Here is a 24,195-nt window from a genome sequence, read left to right as displayed (position 1 = left end):
CAAGCTCTCTTCCCCCCTGCATCTTTTCATGGTATCAGAGCCTGGTTCGTGCTAAGGGCTGAGCTGCAAGCAAGAGAACCACAGGAAGCGGTACGAGGGTAAGAGCTTCAACTACTCTTCCCTATTGTGTTGGTGACTACACCCTTGTCGGGAGCTCTACGGGAGGCACCGGCAAACGATCTCCGATTGAGGAGCTTTCTTCGCGGGAGTGAAGCTATAGGGCAACTATACAGTCCTTCGGACTACAATTTTCGGGCCGAAAACGCGTTTCGGGCGCGTCTGGACCTCCGTTTTTCAGAAAGCAGGCGATTTCGAGCACTGCGGGTAAGTCATCGATTCTCTGCAGAACTCTGTTTTAAGAACTGCAGGAAGACAGATTGACTGTGCAGACACTGTGGGTGCTGCAAAGAGGTCTACAGTTGCCATTGGGTGTATGTATGTGCATTGAAGTCACTGGTTGTGACATTTGAGAGTACTGCAGTACCGCTGTGCAGAAAATACAGCATTTGTGCAGAAAAACCAGAGTGCAGTTTCTGGTAAAGTTGTGTGTTTGGCAAGATGTCAAATGATGGGATAACTCAGATTGTGGCTGAGAAGCTGGATAAGAATAACTTCCATGCTTGGAGGTTCAGGTTGACTAATTTCCTGATGGGAAAAGGCTATTGGGACTACATAGAAGGTGAGCATGAAGAGGCGCCGGAGATACCGGATATAAATCCGACTGCTGCAGATGTGAAAGAGTTTAAAGACTGGAACCAAGGAGCCAGGAAGGTTATGTATTGGCTTTCCATTAGTATACAGGACACCATGATTGGGCACATTCAGAATGCCAAGTCCCCCAAGGAGGCGTGGGACACCTTGGTAAAGCTTTATGAAACAAACACCAAGGCACGTAAGATACAGTTGAAGAATGAACTTCATACTGTGGAGAAAAAGAGCATGTCTGTGAATGACTATGCGCTGAAGATAAAGGGTATTGTGGAATCCCTTGCATCTATTGGTGTGTCAGTAGATGATGATGACAAGGTGGAAGTCTGTCTACGTGGTCTCGGGCCACAATACAAGGCGTTTAAGACGTCTATTCAGACTCGGGAAAACATTCCCAATTTTACAGATTTGGTGTCTATGCTGATTATCGAAGAGAAGAACTTGGGTGAAGACCAACAGTCTTCACAAAGTAAAAACAGTTCGGAGCAACAAGCTTTCTACACGAGTTCAGGAAGAGGACGAGGTAGAGGAGGCCGTGGACGCGGTCAAGGAGGTGGCCGAACAGGTAATCAGAATTATGGCCAGCAGCAACAGCAACAACAACAGTCCCAGAATCAACAACAACAACAACACGCAGGTGGAAGAGGCAAATTCAGAGGCAGGGGGAGTCAAAGAGGCCGTGGAAATTGGCAAAGGCAATATAATGATACACGTGAATGCTATTATTGTGGTAAGCCTGGACATGTGCAGTCAGAATGTTATAAGAAGCAGGCTGACATGCAAAATGGAAAAGTGCAGCAAAACAACTATGCATCCTCAAGCAGAAATAATGAGGATAATGAAAGGTTGTTTGTTATGCAGCATGTTGTGAATGCCATGTCTGAAAATGTTGATGCAGCACAAAAAGATAATGTATGGTATGTGGATTCAGGCGCTTCGAACCACATGACGAGTCATGGGGAGTGGTTCAAGGAGATGAAAAACCCAGAAAGACCAGGTTTTGTGGAAACAGGGGATGACATTGCTCATCCAATTGCCCACGTTGGAGATGTGCCATTGTCTATGCAGGATGGCAAAGTGAAGTACCTTGCAGATGTACTTCATGTACCGAACATAACAAAGAATCTGGTTTCAGTTGGCCAGATGATTGAGCAGGGTTTGCAGGTTCGGTTTAACCCTGATGGGTGTTATGTTGAAGATTTCAAAGACAAGTGCAGGTTGGTTGCAAAAGGCAACAGAGTGGGCAGAATGTTTACGTTGAATGTAGACATGCCTGAAATGAGTGCTGCGATGTTTGCAAATGGTTCAGGAGTTGTTGCAGACACAGACATATGGCGTAAAAGAATTGGACATGTAAATGTGCAGAGATTGAAGTCTATGCAGACAAAAGGAATTGTGACAGGGCTGCCAAAATTCAAAGTGGAAGGTATGCAGAAAATCTGTGAAGCATGCCAATTTGGGAAGCAAACAAAGCATGTGTTTCCACGTAACAGATATGTGAGCAGAAATGCACTAGATGTTGTGCATTCAGATGTATGGGGTCCTACGAAGACCGTGTCTATGGGAGGCTGCAGGTACTATGTCACTTTCATTGATGACCACACAAGAAAAGTGTGGGTATATTTCATGAAGGAGAAGAGTGAGGTGTTCACTCACTTTCAGAATTTCAGAGTTTTGGTTGAAAAGCAAACAGGGAAATATGTAAAGTGCCTAAGGTCAGATGGAGGGGGAGAGTACTTCTCCAATGAGTTCTCTGAATTCTTGAAGAAGAATGGTATTCGGAGACAGTTCACATGTAGATATACTCCGCAGCAAAATGGAGTTGCTGAGCGGAAAAACAGGCACATTGCTGAGATTGCGCGAGCATTGATGGAAGAGAAGAATATGCCGCATTGCTATTGGGCTGAGGCTGTTTCTACAGCAGTATACATCATGAACAGGACTCCAACTGCAGCCATACATGATGTAACTCCAGAGGAGAGGTTTACTGGCAGAAAACCAGATTTGTCTCATCTGAAAGTCTTTGGATGCATTGCATATGTGCATGTGCTAGATGAGCTGAGAACTAAGCTGGATCCGAAAGCTGAAAAATGTGTGTTTATTGGATATTCCCTTGAGCAAAAGGGATACAGGTGTTATAACCCTGCTACACGTGAGTTGAGGGTAAGCAGGGATGTTGTCTTTGATGAGATGAGCAGCTGGTATGCTGCTGAAAAAGAAACTGTTGGGGCTGATTTGAGTGGAAGTGTGGTTGCACAGAATGCAGGTCAGCAATCACAGTCTTTGAGTGGACCAGGAGAGTCCTCATCTAGTGGGTCTGTTGATAGACCATGGAGTGGCAGGCTGCGTCATAATACCAGTCCTGCAAATGTGATTACTACATCACGTAAAGGAAAAGAGAAAGTGGTTGAGCCCCTTGGTATGCCTGACATTTCTGCAGGGCATTCTCATGTTGATGGAGAGTCTAGTGGCTCAGATATGAGCCTTGATGAGGAGCTTGGGATCCCAGCTATGAGAACACCTGGTGTAAAGAAGGCTATGGAAGCCATGAATGAGAAGCTGCGAAGATCTGGGAGAGTGAGAAATCCTGTGCAGAGATTTACCTATGATGGTTATGTGGCACATCACTATGCATATATGGCAAAGGTTGTGCAGGTTGTTGAGCCCACATGCATTGATGAGGCTGTTGGAAATGTGTGTTGGGAGAAAGCTATGGATGAGGAGATGGATGCACTATATGGAAATGAAACTTGGGATTTAGTGCAATTGCCTGAAGGCAAGAAAGCCATTGGATGCAAGTGGGTGTACAAAGTCAAACATAACAGTGATGGAAGCATAAACAGGTACAAGGCTAGATTGGTAGCCAAAGGATATGCGCAGACATATGGGATTGATTACGAGGAAACTTTCAGCCCAGTTGCCAAGATGGCAACGGTGAGAGTTGTGATAGCAGTGGCTGCGTCAAAGCAATGGTCTTTACATCAGATGGATGTAAAGAATGCATTCTTGCATGGGGATTTGCAAGAAGAGGTGTATATGTTGCAGCCACCTGGTTATGAGGATGAGGGTCACCCCGAGCATGTTTGCAGGTTGAAGAAAGCCTTGTATGGCTTAAAGCAAGCACCAAGAGCATGGTCTGACAAGATTTCTGAATATCTTGTCACTATTGGCTTTCATGTAGCCAATGCAGATTTCTCATTGTATGTGAGACATGGTGATAGAGGAGTTGTGCTTGTTGTCATCTATGTAGATGACTTGATCATTACGGGGGACCATGATGCAGAGATCTTTGATGTAAAGATCTTGCTTAGACAGAAGTTTGAGATGAAGGATCTGGGGGAGCTCAGATATTTCTTGGGCATTGAGGTGATTAGGTCACCACATGGTATTGGATTACTACAGAGACAGTATGGCTTGGACATGTTGTCCAAGTATGGTATGACAGGCTGTAAGCCTATTTCTGTGCCATTGGATCAGAATGGCAAGTTGAGTGCAGATTCAGGAGAGATCTTGGAGGATCCTACTATGTACAGGAGCATAGTAGGAAGTTTGATCTACATGACGATCACCAGACCAGATTTGAGCTATGCTGTTGGGTTGGTGAGTCAGTTTATGCAGGTTCCACGGAAACCGCATTTGGATGCTGTGAGACGCATACTGAGGTATGTGAAGTCTACTTTACATTGTGGACTATTCTATGAGACTGGGACAGAGATATGTGTACATGGGTACACAGATGCTGATTGGGCTGGTAGTATCTCAGACAGAAGATCTACCAGTGGATTCATGTTTTCTTTGGGGAGTGCTGCAGTGACTTGGAGCAGCAAGAAGCAGCCTACGGTTGCTCTATCGAGTACAGAGGCCGAGTACAGAGGAGCTGCTATATGGCAGCATGTGAGGTAGCTTGGTTGAGGAAGCTACTTGGAGATTTGGGTCTATCAGTGGATAGACAAGTTGTCATTTTCTGTGACAACATTAGCAGTATACAGTTGGCCAGGAACCCAGTCTTTCATGCTCGTACGAAGCACATAGAGGTCCACTACCACTTCGTCAGAGAGAAGGTCTTGGCAGGAGACCTTGACCTTGTTTATGTCAGCACAGAGGATCAGGTAGCTGACATCTTCACCAAAGCATTGGGTACAGAGAAGCTCCGCAGATTCAGGGCTTCGCTTGGTGTACATGAGATGGAGTTGAGCTCGAGGGGGAGTGTTGAGATATCGAGCTCTAGTGAGGCGGTGGACACTGATGACCCGCCTGGGGGATAGGCCCCGCACTTACACCACTGGCATGGTTGGTGAGATCTTGGGTGATATGCGGCCAGTGGGATGACAGGCTGTGTGACAGCCACTCTAGAGACTGGCATAGTTATAGCGCCAGCTCATTTAGTCGGGTTCACACTATAGAGAACCCGTGTATGTATTTGGTTGAGTACCTTTCATATTGTGTGTACTCTTATTCTTGTATATGGTGTGTTGAGTGTTGAGTAGAGAAGAAGAAGACTTTCAGCCTCTCACCTTGTGTGTTCTCTATTAGGGTTTTGTGAGTGTGTGTGTGTGCTTGCAAGAGCTCAAGCTCTCTTCCCCCCTGCATCTTTTCAATGTGGATGTATGAATGTGGATGTATGAATGTGGATGTGAAAATGGATGTATGGACTTAGATGTGGATATGGATGTATGGATGTGGATGTGGATGTATGAATATGGATGCGAAAATGGATGTATCGATGTGGATGTGAAAATGGATGTATGGATGTAGATGTGAATGTGGATGTATGAATGTGGATGTGAAAATGGATGTATGGATGTAGATGTGAATGTGGATGTACGAATGTGGATGTGTATGTGGAATAATGAATGCAAAAATGTATGTGAATGGATATGAAGTCGATATGAGCAAATGGATGAGATGAGATGTCATGTGAATTAGAATGTGAATGAATAATATAAGATGTGAATGAATGAGATGTAATGAGAAATGGATGTGATGAGATGTAATGTAAATTAAGAAAGATAGGAATGGATGTTATGTGAAGTGAATGAATCTGATGTGATGGGATAGAAAATGATGTATCTGGTCAAGAATGGATACACATGATTTGGAATTGGGTTAAGTAATATGGATTGATGTGGAACAATCTGGAAAGACGTGAGTTCATTATAGAAACTGTATTTGTAACCTGTCTGTAAATGACTGTTTTATGTCAAGAATGCTGGGGAAGCATTTTGACCGTCTTGTGATTAAGGTCGTGGAGACCTAACTGATAAAGTTGCAACTGCTGACGGAGAGTCAATGGAAGACGTCTCGCGTAGCAAGGTCGCCCGAGGTCTTGACCAGCCTCGGTTCGATTTAAATGATGGTGAGCTTCCGGTACGGTGGATGAGGGACCAAGGAAGCGGCCTATGAGTGAAGCGTTAGGTGACTTGCGAAGGATCCTAGAGGGTGCTGACCATATGGTGCTCGGGCTCTGGGTCGCTGAAGATACCCACACGTGCATCGTGGAAGATATTGGAACAAGGAGTAAGAGTTGTTTTCTGAAACCGAGTATGGATCTAGTTGATTAACCTTACTGGTCCTCAACTGATGAGTCCATAGCTCTCTTATATGGATATGTTGGTTGATCTTGCTGATCTTCAACGAGGGTACTATGAGCTAGGAACTATAGAAAAGGCCCCTGAGTGAACAGGTGGTGAGCGTTCTGGTTGCCAATGATGCCATAGATACTCCGATGAAGGAATGATTGGAAATTAAGATTCAACCGGATACTTGGAAGTTTATGATCAGTAACACTGATTTCATTAAATGAGTGAATTAAATACATTTGAATCTAGGAAAAAGGCAATTTCATATTGGGTGTGTAAGTGGTTTGACTGGAGTTAAATTTGCTTGAAAATCCGGCTAGGGGACCTGGGAACTCTTTTCCCAGGTACCCGAGACAAAACCTAACCAAATTCCTAATGGATCCCATCACTACAGTGGTTGGGCGGTTGGCTAACCCATGGGATTGGATGGGGTTAGGCTGGACTGATGGATCTGCGTAAATCGAGACTCAATTTCTGTGTAGTTTGATAGATGAAGTAAATCCCGGACCAAAATTGTTCTATGAAAAAGGATCAACGGCTGTGCCTCTCAATGAGAAAAAAAGCATTGATCTCTATGATCCAAGTACAGTCTTTTTCCCAAATCTGACTATGGGACTTACGGGTTCGGTGAGATGAGCTCAGTTAGTTAAGGCTTTTGACTATGTTAGGGAAAAGTTATCCTGGTAGAATTGCCCGTGCTTTTTGGGCAAGAGAAGTTTTTCCGAGTTCGGGTTTGAAGAATCGAGGAATTAGTCACCTGTCCGGATATCCATGGGGGTGGGCGAGGCCTCGAGTGTGGGACCCTGTCCCACGCAAGATGTGCTACTTCCGCTGCTAGCACCCCGAATCCGTTGCATGGTGGGAACAGGGATCTTACAATCAAGGAAAGTGAATGCATCTTTGTGAATCAAATGCCAAACACTTGTATTCTCTTCCACAAGATGCATATGTTTGGCCCAGTCTGGACATACATCACCATGTTGCATCTCAATGGTCTTAAGTAAAACACCATTGAGTTCAAGTATCAATACTCTTCTTTGTTTCCTTATTGTATCTCGGGGTGGTGGAACTCTTTTGCTTCTAGGTACATGAGTCACCAATGATTGGTGCCACCTCAATGGTAAGTTTTCTATACACTTGAAATCAAAGCTATATGCTTCAACATATCCTGTTGAAAACAAAATGTTTGGTTAATGGACATTCAAAATTTTGAATAAATATATTATGTGCCAACAACATAAATTCATCCATGATATGGATGGTCTTAAACCTTCATAGACAAACGCTCCAATACCTCATTAGTTCATATTGTCAATGCTAAATTTTATCAAATTTATTGAATATGATGTATAAAAGATTTTCACTGTTGAGATAATTGAGTCTATCCAAATTAAATTATGATATTCATAGCCTTACACCTTGACAAGGCAATATCTTCAATAAAAAACAAACACATCTTCATTGCAAAATCAAATTGCAAATATTGACAAAAGAGATAATCAAATGACAGTAAGTTTGGAGGCATTTGATTTCTTGATACAATAGTGTAAAGATTTGGCTCGTACAATCCAAAAATTAAACCCATCTAAGCACATTGTTTTGGCCAAAGCCTAAGCCTATCTTATGGGCTTTTAGTACAAAATGGCTCCAAACATTCTCAACCAACAAGTCTTGATATTTGTGCAGATCCCATACTTCAAACTGCACGTTTAGACCTCAGAAATGGTTTCCTTCGACCTGCAGCAACAACTAGTATGGGTATGGGTTAGGTTGGAATCTGATTATACTGTCACTTAATGTTTAATGAAACCAGACATTATCCTACCCATAAGCTCAAGTAAGCCTTTTGTAGCCTTGATATGTATGCTTTTGCTGCGACTCCACTTTTGAGATGACCATGATCATATCCCAAGCGAGTAGCATAAGCAATAGCGTGTTGATCACTCAAAATCCTTCTTTTGTAACACACTTTTAACAAGCTTAGCTGGTCTTTGGATAGTAATGGTACTCCAGCTTTGGATGCCAACATTGCTAGATCCTTGCTTATGGATTCTACTTCTCTTTTTTTCCCTCTTGATTGGACATACTTTAGCTTATCACCATACAATGCTAAGTGTGAAGATGCAGAACATGGGTTTTCCACTTCATCTGAATATTCATTGAGCTCTTCTCATGAAAATAGGGAGGTGAATTGGAGCCATTCTTCTAGTATATCTTGAAAATCGATAAATAAATTATGGCCATGTGTGATAGGAGATTGACCTAGCCGATTAAGCAAAATAATAGACCTAATTTTATTTGTATTATTTAGATTTAAAAGGTAGGGTAGAAGGTCATTGCACAGTACGTAGTCGTGCCCTCCTTGAAAACTTTCAGGGAAGAGACAGTTGTCTTTTGGGTTAACACATCCCTTGAAAGGGCTATCATCAAATAAGCAATGTATTCTTCTTATTGCAAATATCGATTCCAAACCTTGAGTAAAGGTTTAAACATAGCCTCAACAGTAGGCTTATCTGGCCTATACACTTTTCGAAGATTATGGATATAACATTCTTCTTGTCCCCACACCATAAAGAAATGATATTTCTTATGTACATACTGTTCAAGAGTGTTTACATAGGCACAAACATTCTTGTGTAGCATGGTGGACCAAATACCAACATGAAAGTACTGGCAAATCTCATCCAAAAATTCAAAACACCCAGGGCGAATAACAACTATGGTGCGACCAATATCAATTCGAATACAATTTGTTTGTGGATGCCTCTTCTCTTCCTTGTTGAGTAAAACTCCATTAAGATCAAGTATAAGTGCATGTTTCTTTATGGTGATTGCACGAGGAATATTTTCTGCATACAATACAGAAGAATGATAACACTTTAATGTGTTTACATACTTAACAATATTAAAACAAATGATCCTATATTATCAATGAGAGCTAATTACAACAAAACATCCACAAGTTTACTTTTGTTTCATGCTCCCATACTCATCTATGACGATGGCTCCTAGACTTGATTGCATTTCCCTATTGATTGGTGAAGATTGAAAAACTAATCTATCTCCATCTCTCTCAAAAGAATATAAACTTCCTAGAGGCCTACTCTTTTGTGTATCGGAACGTAGCTCCTCAACACGTTGCTCTATTTCTTGCGCACTTAACTTGTGATTGTTAGAAGCGATTGTACCTGTAAAAATAACTCTCGCTGAGAAACATACTTTTTAACACACAAAATTGCTGAATAAATCATCTTAAATAACATCCTATTGAAAAAGATCTACCTTTAGTTTTCTTGGCACCCTCTGCCACCACAGAGTCCTTGATTTCAACTATTCTCTCTTTATTCGTAGCATATGTAGCCTCATCAATTTCTTCAACACCCTCTGCTACAGAGTCCTTGATTTCAGCTATTTTCCCTTTATTCATAGCATATGTAGCCTCATCAATTTGTTCGACAATCTCTTCTTGTCTCTCCTTGGTTGCAAAAGTCTCTTGAAGCTCTTCATTAATGTTATCTTTATTCTCACTAGCCTCAACATTAACTTGCAAATCAGGAATGTCCTTAGTCTCTTTAGTCCTATCACTTGAAGTCCTTGAAGATGTTTACAAAGCTGAATCATCGATGTGATCTACCTCCACCATGTTGTCTTCATTATTTCTAGCATTTGAATCATGAGAGTTGATCTCTCTAGTAGGGCTTTCATGATGATGTTCTAGTTGAGCAATGTTATCTTTGTCTTTCCCTTCTTTGTATATATTTGTAAGATTAAAATAAAATGCTATTACTTTTAGGATTTAAATAATACACCAAGGCTAATACAATACTAGTCATTTTTATATCTACACATATACTTTGTATCCAAACTTAGATTACTCAACTTTGAGTGATATACCATAATGAATTAGGAACCATAACATAAGGGTCAAACTTGAGTTTGAGCCTCACTTACAAGGGCAACGTAAAGATCGCTCAACTTGAGATTGTGCCTTGTGTTGGAAGACATCCCCAAGGTTGGACATAAGTGGATGTACGGCTGAAACATAAGTTTGAGCCTCACCGCTACACTAGGATATGGAGTAAGTGTAATTTCTTAATAGTAAGTGTGCGTCATCATTTGTATTAGGCTCAAACTTAATTTTGAGCCTCACTGCTGCACTAGGATATGGATTAATTTCTTAATAGTAAGTGTGCATCATCATTTGTACCAGACGTTGGCATGAAATAAAGGATAGATAGAATAGAAATATTCACTTTAATAGAAAAATGTTAAAAGTGAATCCAAAAAAGCCAATGTATTAATCAAAAGACTAATAATTATTTCAACAAATCCACACTTTGAACAAAACCTATGCTAATGTTAGTTGTTGATAAGCTCCTTTCAATGATCACCATTCGTTGTACATTCATAAGAAGCACTATCAATGCACTTTTCTACCTTTCTTTGGTTGAGAGCTTGATGGGCTATGAGCATGGAAAACCGTGTTGACATTTGTATCCCCAATCTTTTCAATGGCCATAGCAACCCCAACATTTGTAGCTTCCATGGCTTTTGCAGTATCCAATATATCATCACCATTTCCACCTTCATCATCATTTTCATGCCTTCCAATATCTTCAAAATTGTCTTCGGCATCCTCATTGAATAGAGCATCATTCTCTTGGTCCTCTTCATTTCTTTTGCCCTGCATCTTCAAAGTCTATAGCATCCCCAACTTCTTTATCATCATCTGTGTCATTTTTGTTGTCAATATCATCACCTTTGTCTTCCTCCTCTGTACTTGGTGGGTCATCAATGTGAAGATTTTGAAGGTTCTCTTTTTCTGCATCATCTAGTGTTTGCTTTTTTGTGCCGCCACTTGTACCACACCACTCTTGCAAGGACGGGTGACTGTCTAAAAGAGTAGAGCACTTTGATTCTAATGCCATCGCTTCTAAATCATCTTTGCATAAAGCAATACATCGTCTCTTCTTTAGCAAGCTCTCCTCTAGCACAACTCCACCACAATATATCTCTACAACATTGCTCTGTTCAGGACAAAACCCTGTGACGAGACCGTCAATAAAGCCTTTGTCGATGAATTCTCTATTTTGGCCACTAGAGCCTGAGATGAATATACTTTTTGTGAGAACCTTATCAATGGCCTCAAACTTGTCAACCTTGCTGATGAAAAGAATAACAGCTGCAATCTCAACTGTTCCAGATGTCCAGGTATCATCTTTTTGTGTGTGGATCACGCCAAATTCATAGTGCACCTTTGTTGATTGGCTAGAAATCCCTTTGATAAGCATTCCAATGGTGATGAAATCAACAAAACACACAAGAATATATTCATATTGTGAGTTTAGTGTGTTCAAAGCAAGTGCCAACTTGGAGAAAAATTTTGACGAGAGCTGCTCCTTTGTACCATGTAGGTCCATGATTGCCAGTTGAAATGGTACATGCTCTTCACTACAGAAGGCTATAATCTTTGTCATATCAAAACCCACCCCCCTAATTGTCCAAGGAATAGACTCTTGTTGAGATACAATACCCATAGATGCTCTATATAGGTGATTCGGTAAAGTTACTACACTTTTTGGAAGTGAAGGAGTTTTTTTGAACGATTGAGAGCATCCCTAACAAAGGACTGGCTGTAGCTCCTCAATTGATTATACTCATACTCCCCTAGCTTATATGTCTCACACACCTATTCCCAAGTCATCTTTTCCCTTGTCAGATCAAAATAGAAGGCGGTTATTGCATCTTTGAGAACTGGATTTGTTTTTAGCTTCCAAGCCATCTCCTCCATATCCATTCTTTGATGGGTTTGTTTTCCCTTTTTAAGCAATATTCTCTTGTCAAGAAACACTGTTTGAATGTCCAAAACATCACTATTTTGAAGGCCTAAAATGCACCTAAACAACATTGGGCCTAGTGTGACTGTTCCTGGTGCCTGCTGAATTTGCCCACTCTTGAAAGTTGGAAGTTTGGGATTTTGATCAAGACCTTTAGTTTGAGTTTCGCCCTTTGTATTTGGTAGCAAGCCTTTTGCATATAGCCTCATGATCTTAACCCAACTGTGCCATACATCATCATCACATAGAAGCAAGTGTAAATCATTTTTGACAAAATTCTTATGTAGTGTGTGCTCCGTGGTCTCCACAAAGGCCTGCAAAGTTGCAAAGTAAGAAGTTAGCCCCCTCACTATAGATATCACAAAATATTAGGAGGAATCATGCACCTATGGGTTTTCAATCATTTGGAGCTTATGCTCAAACTTGAGTTTGAGTCTCACTTGCCAGTGCTAAACTAGTATATAATGGTGATGCTCGATCTTAGGTTTGAGCGTCACCTCCTAGGAGCATTCTAGTGTGATAACAAAGTGAACGCCAAAGACGAGCTAGTGTACCTACATCGAAAAGTTACACTTGCGGCTCAAAGGTAAGGACTAATGACATATGCTTCCGCAAGGCTAAGGTAATCTCTTGACTTAAACAACTCCTCTCAATCATAATTCAATCCGTAAGCCCAATTTTAATCTTTCAATTAATTGAGTAAAAAGTGCCAATCAATTAGTAGTTATTTTGCTAAACAAAATACAATGATTAGTCATGAATAATTATATATTGAAAGAAATTTACAAACTTTTCTCTTTTTACATGATTTTCTCTTGTACAATAGTCCTATAATTAAGCCATAGAAATCACTTCAACTAGATTATGCAAATCTAGCACTTGCAAGTGAGGCCTCCAACTTAAGTTCGAGCCACAATTAGATATGAAAGTGCTACACCATCACAGAGAGGTGAGGCTTGAAGTTCAATTTCAAACCAAACTATTAAGTTTATGCAGTTTGAGAAGAAGCCTCACATGCATCTTTCTTATGCTACTGCTACACTTGAAACTATAGATCCGTAAAAGATATTATGAAAAGTAAAGAAGAAGTAATGTATGTCTATGATTTACCAAGATATAGCAAAGAATCAAAAGAGTATCTTCCAAGACTCGTCCATCTTGGGTTGATTGACACCAAGCAAAGATTTACTAGGACGACCGTTTGCATGCCATTGTGCTCGAGCTTGTAGAAGTTGATCGAGGAATGGCTCCTTTTGCATTGACTTTGCAACAGATAAATTTGCATCCTTGGAAATTTGCATTGACTTTGCAACAGATAAATTTGCATCCTTGGAAATGTCACGAGAAATCTTGGGCGGGCAATTTACAATTATCTTTGATCTCCTGAACCTAAATTGCTGACGTAGTTGAGGGGTCACTTTAGCCATATTTAGAGCCTGCAAGCTTTTTATAGCACTAATGGAGTGTTGACTAGAGATAATCCAATATTCAACTTTATGAATATCTTCTTTTGCGAGTTTATCAAGGGGTTGTTTCGTAGCACGATTACAGGGCATCAAAATTGCCAGTATCTCCTCTTGCTTTGGGTAGATTATATAATGTGCACAGGTTCTCGACATATGTGAAGATATAAAAGAGAGGAGCAAAAGGTGCAAACCATCTACGACGAGCAACGATTGACAAATGGCATACTTAGCATGCAATCAAGTAAGCATTTATATTGATACAGATAATCAATTAAAGAAAAACTTACTTGCTGCGTAAAGTATTCAATTAGATGAGGGAACACACGAAACGTAGATGGTCGCACAGAAGTGACGGATGCTTGAAGTATCCAATTTTGTGTGGGCGTGATGGTTCTGCAGGAAACAAAGGTCGGAACCAATGTAGATGCACCGGTTGCGGGAGGAAAAGAATCTGTTTGAAATGCAGGGCTGAGCGGGGACTTCAGAGACAAGAAACAAAGATGATTATTGCGCTCGATGGCGATTACGAGCATTGCACGCTCACCACACAGAATTGCGTTTGTTCAGCACACAGAATTGCTCCAGGGTTCGCAGGTCCTGTCCTTTTGTCTGGTCTAAACACGAGGTCGTGTGAGGAAGGCGAAAACTTTGTTTGTCTGGTCCAAACGCGAGGTCGGTGTGGGGAAGGCGGAAATGAGGATGCGTGAGGAAGGCGGAAGGGAGAAATTTCTTTTGTCTGGTCTAAACACGAGGTCGGCCGCGGCAGAAATTTTGTGTGAGGGGAAGGCGGTCTGTCCAAACGCGAGGTCGGTCGCGACGAAAATTTTGGATCTGGTTTGGGGGGAAATTTGAATTTTGAGATTCGGGGAAGGGGGGAAATTTTGAAATTCAAATTTTGGGAGGGGGGGAGTTTGAATTTCAAACGGACGGGAGAGGCGAGGGCGTGGGCTGGGCTGGGCTGCATTGCGCCAGCCGGGCAGGAGGGAGGGGCCGTGCGTGGGCTGCGCCGGATGGGAGGGGAGAGGCGGGGGCTACGCCGGGGAGGGGAGGGGGCCGAGGCAGGGGCGTCGCCGGAGGGGGGGGCTGCGTGGGCTGCGCCGGACGGAGGAGGGGAGGGGGCTGAGGTGAGGGCATCGCCGGAGGGCCGAGGCAGACGGGTGCATGGGCTGTGTCGGACGGAGGAGGAGAGGGGGCCGAGGCGGGGCCGTCGTCGGAGGGAGGGGGGCCGCCCGTACGGAGGGGAGGGGGGCATGCGTGGGCTGCGCTGGACGGAGACGGAGGAGGAGGAGGGGGCGTTGCTGGAGGGAGGGGGCCATGCAGAGGGAGGAGGCCGAGCATTGCCCGAGGAGCGCAGCAAAAAGTCGGGTTTCGGTTTCGGCCATACCTTGACTCAATATCCCAATGAAACAGTGTGGCCAGATGCAGAGGGTGATGAAGCCTACCTCTTGGGAAACTAGCATATACATGAGGTGAGGATTATCACTTCAATTGGGACCTCTTAATAGCAAACTAGTATATGAAGGTGAGGCTCAAACTTTGGTTGGAGCCTCCAAGCAAACTAGCATCTGTGGGTGAGGGTTAAACTTTACTTTCAGCTTCCTAGAAGCGAACTAGCATCCGCGGGTGAGGCTTAAACTTTTGTTGGAGGAGCCTACCCTTCTAGCTAACATATGCAAACTAATATATGATGCAAGTGAGGATGATAACTTTAACTGGAGCCTCCTAGCAAACTAACATATGATGGTGAGGCTCATGAAGCCTCCTACTAAAACAAGCTAGCATATGCACGCAAAGGCTCAAGCTTTAGATGGAGCCTAGCCTCCTAGCAAACTAGCATTGATAGGTGAGATTCAAACTTTGGTTGGAGCCTGAACTCGTGTTGAGATTGAATTACATTTATAGTTTTGTGTACTACCACAAAACATCACTTCAATGTTTCTTATTGAGATTTTGATTTTCTCAGGGATTGCAGGGTCTAAAACAAGGTGCTTCAGTGTTTCTCATTGATGGTTCTGCAAGGAAGGCACGCGGGGTTATTCATTCAATTGATGCATCTCAAACATGTGGTTTTCAATTCATTGGTGAGACATGTGCAGCAATACATGTTCAACAAAGCTTTGATGACACATTTCTCATTCCATTCGCCACAATGGATGCAAGAAAAATGTCTCAAGCAGTTGGAAGCATCATCAAATGGCCATTGGTCAACCTTGTTTATGGATAGAGACATTACTAATAGCAAAGAGGATAATTTTTCAGAACTTCTTGTTGATCAAGAAGATCACTTTATAGATAGGGAGAGCTGGAAAGAGAAAAGTGTCATCCTCTGGGATGACAACAGATCTACAAAACTTGGCAATGTAGTAGTATTGCTGGTCCACTCCACCCATACGAGGCTATAAGTTATAGAGAACTAGGGGAGAGTAGCTTGGGTGTCATTATAGAAGGATCTTTGCATCCAAGTTCAACTTGTGTTTCAGGTCTGAATTTGGTTAGTTGGCCGATCAGGCAACTCACATTTGAGAATGGTGAACCATTAGTGAAGGACAGAGAATCTTCTTCTATTGATGAGGGTATTCAAGATCACTTCATGCAAAAAAATATTGACAGCCTAAACAATTAAAGTGATGAAAAAGAGGATGATGATGTAGAGGACAATGATGGCGATAGTTTTGATGACAGACACCATGATGCCATGATCACTGACTATGATATCATTGAAGGGACAAATAAGAAAAGGAGCTATGTCCATAGGGTAAGGGTAATAAAAAATTATAATAAAACCCATGGAGCTAGCAAAAAATGTGATGTTGCAAACATTCACAACCTCGCAACCATTGATTGTTGCGAGAACCGATGTCAATTTGGAGATAGATCCAAAATCATGCAAGCTAGGGTACACTTTTGGGGACAGAGCTATAGTACACGATACACATTTGTACTAGATTGCATGGGCATGGCCTATAGACAAGGTCAAGATGACAAGTGCTTTGAGTTCACATTTGATGGGAAGAAGGTTTGTAGTAAAGCATGGTATGTAATGCATGGCATCGGTAAGTCAATATTCTATAGGCTCAGAAAGAAGTTCTTGAATTGTGCATGTAATGTCAGTCATGGCAACAGTGGGATAATACAGAAGGGCATGACACATGTTGAGATGGCAAAATCAATCATACAGGGCTTCATAGATAATAATGCCGATCAAATGCCACATAGGTCAAGGACAACTATGCATGGAGCTCGCGAGACCCAACATGTTCTACCAGCAATGTACAAACAGGTGGACATATTGCGTGAAGTGAATGACACACTTGTCTCACTCGAATATCGGCCACTGTCACAACCATCATTCTCAAGATTGTGGAACACAGAGTTCAAGACAGTTAGTTTATTAAAAGCCAGCACCTTCTCAAAATGCGACATTTGTATGGCAATCAAGGTCAAGTTGGAATCAACAAAAAATCAAGAGGAGCGTGCCAGATACATGGCACAAAGAAGGCCACACAGGTTGCAACAAATGAGTTGCAGAAATCTATTCTATGCTTGGAGGAGCTCTTCCGAAATGAACCCAAAAAGGTATTTGTGTATTATACATGATAAGATGACCAGAGCAAGACTCCCATACCACAAATTAAACCAATTCCTAAATCTCTCAATGGGGTTGAGAGGCTTCCAATATCCTATGGGATATGTGAATCAGGATGTAAATGAATGACATGGGATATGTGAATCAGGATGTAAATGAATCAGGATGTAAATGAATGATATGATATGTGAATCAGGATGTAAATGAATGATATGGGATATGAGTGGATGATATGCGATGAAAATGGATGTAAATGTATAAGTGAAGAATGGATGTGAATGTATATGTGAAAGAATTAATGTGAATGAGTACGTGAAAGAATGGATATAGATGTGTATGTGAAATAATGAGATGTGATGGAAAGAGATGTGATGTGTCATAAATATATGTGGATATGAATGAATGTGAATGTGATGGATATGAATGAATGTGATGTGATGGGATGTGAATCGAGATAGATGTGAATGAATGAGATGTAAGGTAAAATGAATGAGATGTGATGTGAGTGAATGTGATGTGGTCTGAATGGATGTGATGTGATGAAATGGAAAATGATGTGATGAGAATGGGAATACATGAAAGAAGAGAATTGATGTGGAACAATGTGGAAAGACAAGAGTTTGTTATAGAAACTGCATTTATGACCTATCTTTAAATGGTTGTTTTATGTTAAGAAGGCTGGGGAAGCATTTTGACCGTCTTATGAATGAGGTTGTGGAGACCTAGTATGATAAAGTTGCAACAGTGGAGGACGTCTCGCGTAGCCAGGTCGGCTGAGGTCTTGACAGCCTCGGTTTGATTAAAAATGGTGAGCTTCCCAGTATGGTGGATGAGGGACCAAACCAGCCTCGGTTTGATTAAAAATGGTGAGCTTCCAGTATGGTGGATGAGGGACCAAGGAAGCAGCCTATGAGTGACCAGCCTCGACCAGCCTCGATTAAAAATGGTGAGCTTCCAGTACAGTGGATGAGGGACCAAGGAAGCTGCCTATGAGTGAATCGCTAGGTCACCTGTAAAGGATCCTAGAGGGTGCTGACCATACGGTGCTCGGGCTCTGGGTCGTCGCACGATACCCACACGTGCATCGAGGAAGATATTGGAACAAGGAGTAAGAGTTGTTTTCTGAATTTGGACATGGATCTGGTTCATTGACCTTGCTGGTACTCAACGGAAAAGTCCATGGTTCTTTTATATGAATCTATTGGTGGTTGATCTTGCTGATCTTCAACGAAGATTCCATTTTGATATGTGAATATTGCCGAGTACTATGAGCTAGGAACCATGGAAAAGACCCCTAAGTGGACATGTGGTGAGCGTTCTGGCTGCCAATGATGCCATAGGTACACTGATGAAGGAATGATTGGAAATTGAAATTCAACTGAAAATTTTGGAGGATTATGATCAGTGACTATGATTTTATTAAATGATTGTTTTAAAGATAGCTAAATCTGTGAAAAAGGCAATTTCAATTTTCAGCTGAATCTGTGAAAAAGGCAATTTCATATTGGGTGTGTAAGTGGCTGGAAGAAATGTCCCTTTCCCAAAACTCAATCCCCTGGAATTCAACTTCAGAAGTTCCACCCCTGAACACAAGGAAATGAAATGTTATAACTGTCAAGGATGTGGACATTACAGTATGGATTGCCCAAACTCCTTTTGGATCAAGGTTTTTGGGGCAGGGAAATCAAGGATCAAGATTCTAGACTCTAGCTCCTTCCTTCCAAAGTAATCAGGTTTCTTTCTGCCAAAATCAAGGAAATCTTAGAGGTAGACCCTCTAACCAACCCGTAGTCTCAATCCAAAGTAATGCAAGACCTTCGCCTCAGAATAGGGGAAGTCAAAGAGAGATGTTCCCAAATCGGCCGTCCACTTATTACAAGGCAGTAATGCTGGAAGTGATTGAAGAAGAAGAAGATCAAAGAGATCATACTCCACCTGCAAGATGAAGATATCTCATGTTTTTTAAGTGAGGTAAGATGTAAGATTCCTCCCAGCCCCTCAAGATGTCTAGTTTCTTCCCCTGTAATCAATCCCCTTTTTCAAAATAATAAAAGATCTCGTTTCTACCTGTTTTGGCCTAGAGAGAGAAAATGTTCTAGAGAGAGATAACTCAGTTTTTAGATATCTTTGGATGGAAAAATATCCTTTCCTATTAAAATAAATTCTCCCAAAATAGAAGTTTAAAAAGAATTTCCTAAGGTGCATTAGAAATAAATTATAATCTACTTAAAAGACTATAGCCTAAGGGTCCAGATTTTTTGAAAATTTTGGATTAAGGTTCTAAGGGACCAATAAGATTAATCCAAATGTAGGGAGGAGATAAATTGAATTAATAAAGAAACCCCCCCCCAAAAATAAGTAAATACTCACATTAAAAAAATAAATTTTTGACACCTCAAAATGGGGATTCCCCCTCATTAAGGAGGCACCTTTTTTCTCATCATTGCTTTCCATTTTAAATCAATAAAATGAGATATTTCATCTCTCCTTTCTCCTAATGTAAGTCTAGTTCCAAAAAGTAAGCTAAACTGATCCAAAAAATGGTCAAAAATTGACTAAACTGATCTAGAAAATTGCTGATCTTCAACGGAGATTCAATTTGTTATGTGAATATATTACCGAGTACTATGAGCTAGGAAAGCTCAAAAAACTCCATGTAAGCTAAAAACTCTACTTTTTCAATTTCTAATCTATGGTTTTCTGATTTCTTTGTTTTTTTAGTGAATCTTGATGATATGCCTTGATGAAAAGGCCACCCCCTTCTCTTCCTTAAGAATTGAGCCTTTCTTTATCCTAATATATGTAGCAAAAAAATTGATTTAAACTTTTCCTATTGTTTACTCTTTAGAAAGTGAAAATTGAATAGATTAGAGTACTTTACTTCAAATTGGGATTAATTTTAAAGTGATATTAGAATGTAAAATTTGAGAAATGGTCAGCCATACAAAGGAGGTTATGGTAAAATTTTCTTGAATTTTGTAAAAATAAAGTTTATCTTTATGTTATTCTAAAAGAGTAATCCCCACCATTTTTGCATTCTAAAAGAAATATTCTTATTTACTCCATGTATATATTCATGTATGAATATGCATGGATATCATTGATATAATTATTGAAATTAATTTCTTTCCATAGAAAGATGCATATTCAATTTTTTTAATTATAAAAGTGTTATTTTCATTGAATTCAAATTCTATGCATAGAAAGATGCATAATGGAAATTTTTATTATAAAAGTGTTATTTTTGTTGAATTTAATTTTTATGCATAAAGGATTTTTTTTTAAATTCAAAAGTGTTATTCTCATTAAAATTGATTTTATGCATAGAAAGATGTATAAAGGATTTATTTTTCTTTCAAAAGTGTTATTTTCATTGAAATTGATTTTATGCATAGAAAGATGCATAAAGGATTTATTTTTCTTTCAAAAGTGTTATTTTCATTAAAATTAGAAAGATGCATAAAGGATTTAATTTTATTTCAAAAGTGTTATTTTTCTTAAAATTGAATTTATGCATAAATAGATCCATGAAAGGGTTTTTATAAAAGTGTTATTCCCACTCAAGTTGATTTTTATGCATAAATAGATGCGTAAAGAATCTTTATATCAGAAATTAGAATTGTTTTAAATTCTATGAATAGATGTATAACGAGATGTGATGAGAATAAGAAAAGTGTGATGGATGGATGGATGTGATGTGAATTAGGTGATGAGATGTGAGGTGAATAGATGTGATGTGAATCAGATAGATGTGAATGGATGGATGGATGTGATGTGAATAGAGGTGATGAGATGTGAGGTAAATAGATGTGATGTAAATCATATAGATGTGAATGGATGGATGGATGTGATGTGAATAGAGGTGATGAGATGTGAGGTGAATAGATGTGATGTGAATGAGATAGATGTGAATGGATGGAGGGATGTAATGTGAATAGAGGTGATGAGATGTGAGGTGAATAGATGTGATGAGATGTGATGTGAATTCGATAGTTGTGAATGAATGGATGAATGTGATGTGAATAGAGGTGATGAGATGTGAGGTGAGTAGATGTGATGTGAATCAGATAGATGTGAATGAATGGATGAGATGTGATGTCTTGTGAATCAGGATGTAAATGAATAATATAGGATATGAGTGGATGATATGTAATGAAAATGGATGTAAATGTATATGTGAAAGAATGGATGTGAATGTAGATGTGAAAGAATGGATGCGAATGAGTATGTGAAAGAATGGATATAGATGTGTATGTGAAAGAATGAGATGTGATGGAAAGAGATGTGAAAGAATGAGATGTGATGGAAAGAGATATGATGTGTCATAAATATACGTGGATATGAATGTGATGGATATGAATGAATGTGATGGGATGGGATGTGAATCAGGATAGATGTGAATGAATGAGATGTGAGGTAAAATGAATGAGATGTGAGGTAAAATGAATGAGATGTGATGTGAATGAATGTGATGTGGTCTGAATGGACGCGACGATGATGTGATGAAATGGAAAATGATGTGACAAGAATGGGAATACGTGAAATAAATGAGAATTGTTGTGGACCAATGTGGAAAGACGAGAGTTTGTTATAGAAATTGCATTTATGACCTGTTTTTAAATGGTTGTTTTATGTTAAGAATGTTGGTGAAGTATTTTGACCATTTGGTGAATGAGGTTGTGGAGACCTAGTCTGATAAAGTTGCAACAGCTGATGGAGAGTCAATGGAGGACGTCTTACATAGAAAGGTCAGCGGAGGTCTTGACCAGCCTCGGTTCGATTAAAAATGGTGAGCTTCCAGTACGGTGGATGAGGGACCAAGGAAGCGGCCTATGAGTGAAGCGCTAGGTCACCTGTGTGAAGGATCCTAGAGGGTGCTGACAATACGGTGCTCGGGCTCTAGGTCGCCGATACCCATGCGTGCGTCGAGGAAGATATTGGAACAAGGAGTAAGAGTTGTTTTCTGAATTTGGGCATGGATCTAGTTGATTGACCTTGCTGGTCCTCGACGGATTAGTCCATGGTTCTTTTATATGGATCTGTTGGTTGATCTTGTTGATCTTCAACGAAGATTCCATTTTGATACGTGAATATTACCGAGTACTATGAGCTTGGAATGATTGGAAAGACCCCTGATGAGTGGACATGTGGTGAGTGTTCTGGTTGCCAATGATGCCATAGGTACACCGATGAAGGAATGATTGGAAACTAGAATTCAACTGAAAATTTTGGAGGATTATGATGATCAGTGACTATGATTTCATTAAATTATTGTTGTAAAGACAGCTGAATCTGTGAAAAAGGCAATTTCATATTGGGTGTGTAAGTGGTGTTACTAGTTTTAAGTTTCCATGAATATCCGACTAGGGGGCCTAGGAACTCTTTTCCCTGTTACACCCGAGTAAAACCTAACCAAATTCCTAATTGGATCCCATCACTACAGTGGTTGGGTGGTTGGCTAACCCATTGGACTGGATGGGGTTAGGATGGACTGATGGATTCCTAAATTGAGACTCAATTCTGTTATGGTACGATAGATGAAGTAAATCCTGGATAAAAAATGTTCTATGGAAAAGAATCAACAGCTGTGCCTCTCAATGAGAAAAAAAGCGTTGGTCTCTATGATCCAAGTGCAATCTTTTTTCCTTGATCTGACTATGGGACTTACGGGTTCGGTCAGATTAGTTCAGCTAGCTAAGACTTTTGACTATGTTAGAGAAAAATTATCTTGGAGGAATCGCGCATGCTTTCTGAAAGGGAAGTTTTTTCGGGTTTGGTTTTGGAAGAACTGATGGATTAGTCTCTTGTCCGGATATCCGTGGGTGAGGCCCCGAGTAAGGGACCCTGCCTCGCACAAGAAGTGCTACTTCCGCTACTAGCGCCCCTGAATTCGTTACGTCGTGGGAGAAGGACCTTACAAAAATACTATGTCGTAAAGTCTCTAGTTTTGTCTCTCCCATGACAATAGCTTGCATACATTCAACATTCGTTTTTCTTTTTTCAACCTCCTTGGATATCCCTGGCCTCCACCATGGACCATCATACTGTGTTTTGCTCAGGCTCGTGACTTTGTGCAGATGTACATCCTTGATTCTCATCCATTGGTGCTAGTGCAAATTTGTTTGTGTGAAATCATTTGCAGCCTTGAAATCTTATTAGATTGATTCATTATTTCCAACCAAAAACGTCCATTAACCAAGGCACTTATTTTTGCAAATGTAATATTTGTTCTTGCGTCCACCTTCCACATGGATGGAAATTTAGGAACACGTGTGATATTATGATCTATGTGCCATGTGTGAGTGACATCGTCATTACAACACCACATCATTTGTTCTTTTGGACCTCAATGATCTAGGGTTCCATCTATTGAAGAAGAAACAAGTAGTTGATACTTCTCTTGCACAATTTTCAATGTATCCGGTTACACTTACTAACCTTTCCATCTATCAACCTAAAGCATTTGACCTTGGACTTGATCAGAGTTCTTTGGATTTCCCACCAAGTCTGGTGGATTGCCTCTTTGAGAATGGATGGACCCCCTTGAGAACCCCTCTGAGGTTATACTAAAGCCATTCCTTCATCTTCAGATTGAAAGCTATTTTTCCCTCGTCAACCTCTTTGCTTTTGTTCTCTATTCTCCATCACGTATCTTGGTGAGTGTGTGCTATTCTCAACATTGGTGTCCCTACTATACTGCTTCCTGAACCATTTGTGTAGCTTGTGGTGGTGTGGGTGTGCTCCTTAAGGATACTCTTTGAATCAAATCTTCCAAACAAGTACCCTACCCAATATTCCTACCCATCATGTATGCATCTTGCTTAGTACTTTGCAATAAGGCATGTTCCATATTAGATAGAAATGCATCATAGAAAGTAAGCTTATTCTTGTAGCCTTCTTCTAATGGACTCTTTGTTACCTATGGTTTAGTAAAAAAAATATTAGCAAACATATATAATTAAATGAAAGTAGAGTTGTGGCTCATACCACAGACATAAAGTTTCCCCAATGGGCAATGT

This window comes from Cibotium barometz, chromosome 19 (assembly GCF_041138505.1).
Source record: "Cibotium barometz isolate CiBa-2024 chromosome 19, ASM4113850v1, whole genome shotgun sequence".
In the NCBI taxonomy this organism is placed as follows: domain Eukaryota; kingdom Viridiplantae; phylum Streptophyta; class Polypodiopsida; order Cyatheales; family Cibotiaceae; genus Cibotium; species Cibotium barometz.
The sequence above is the reverse complement of the archived record's forward strand: the minus strand, read 5'-3'. Positions refer to the sequence as shown.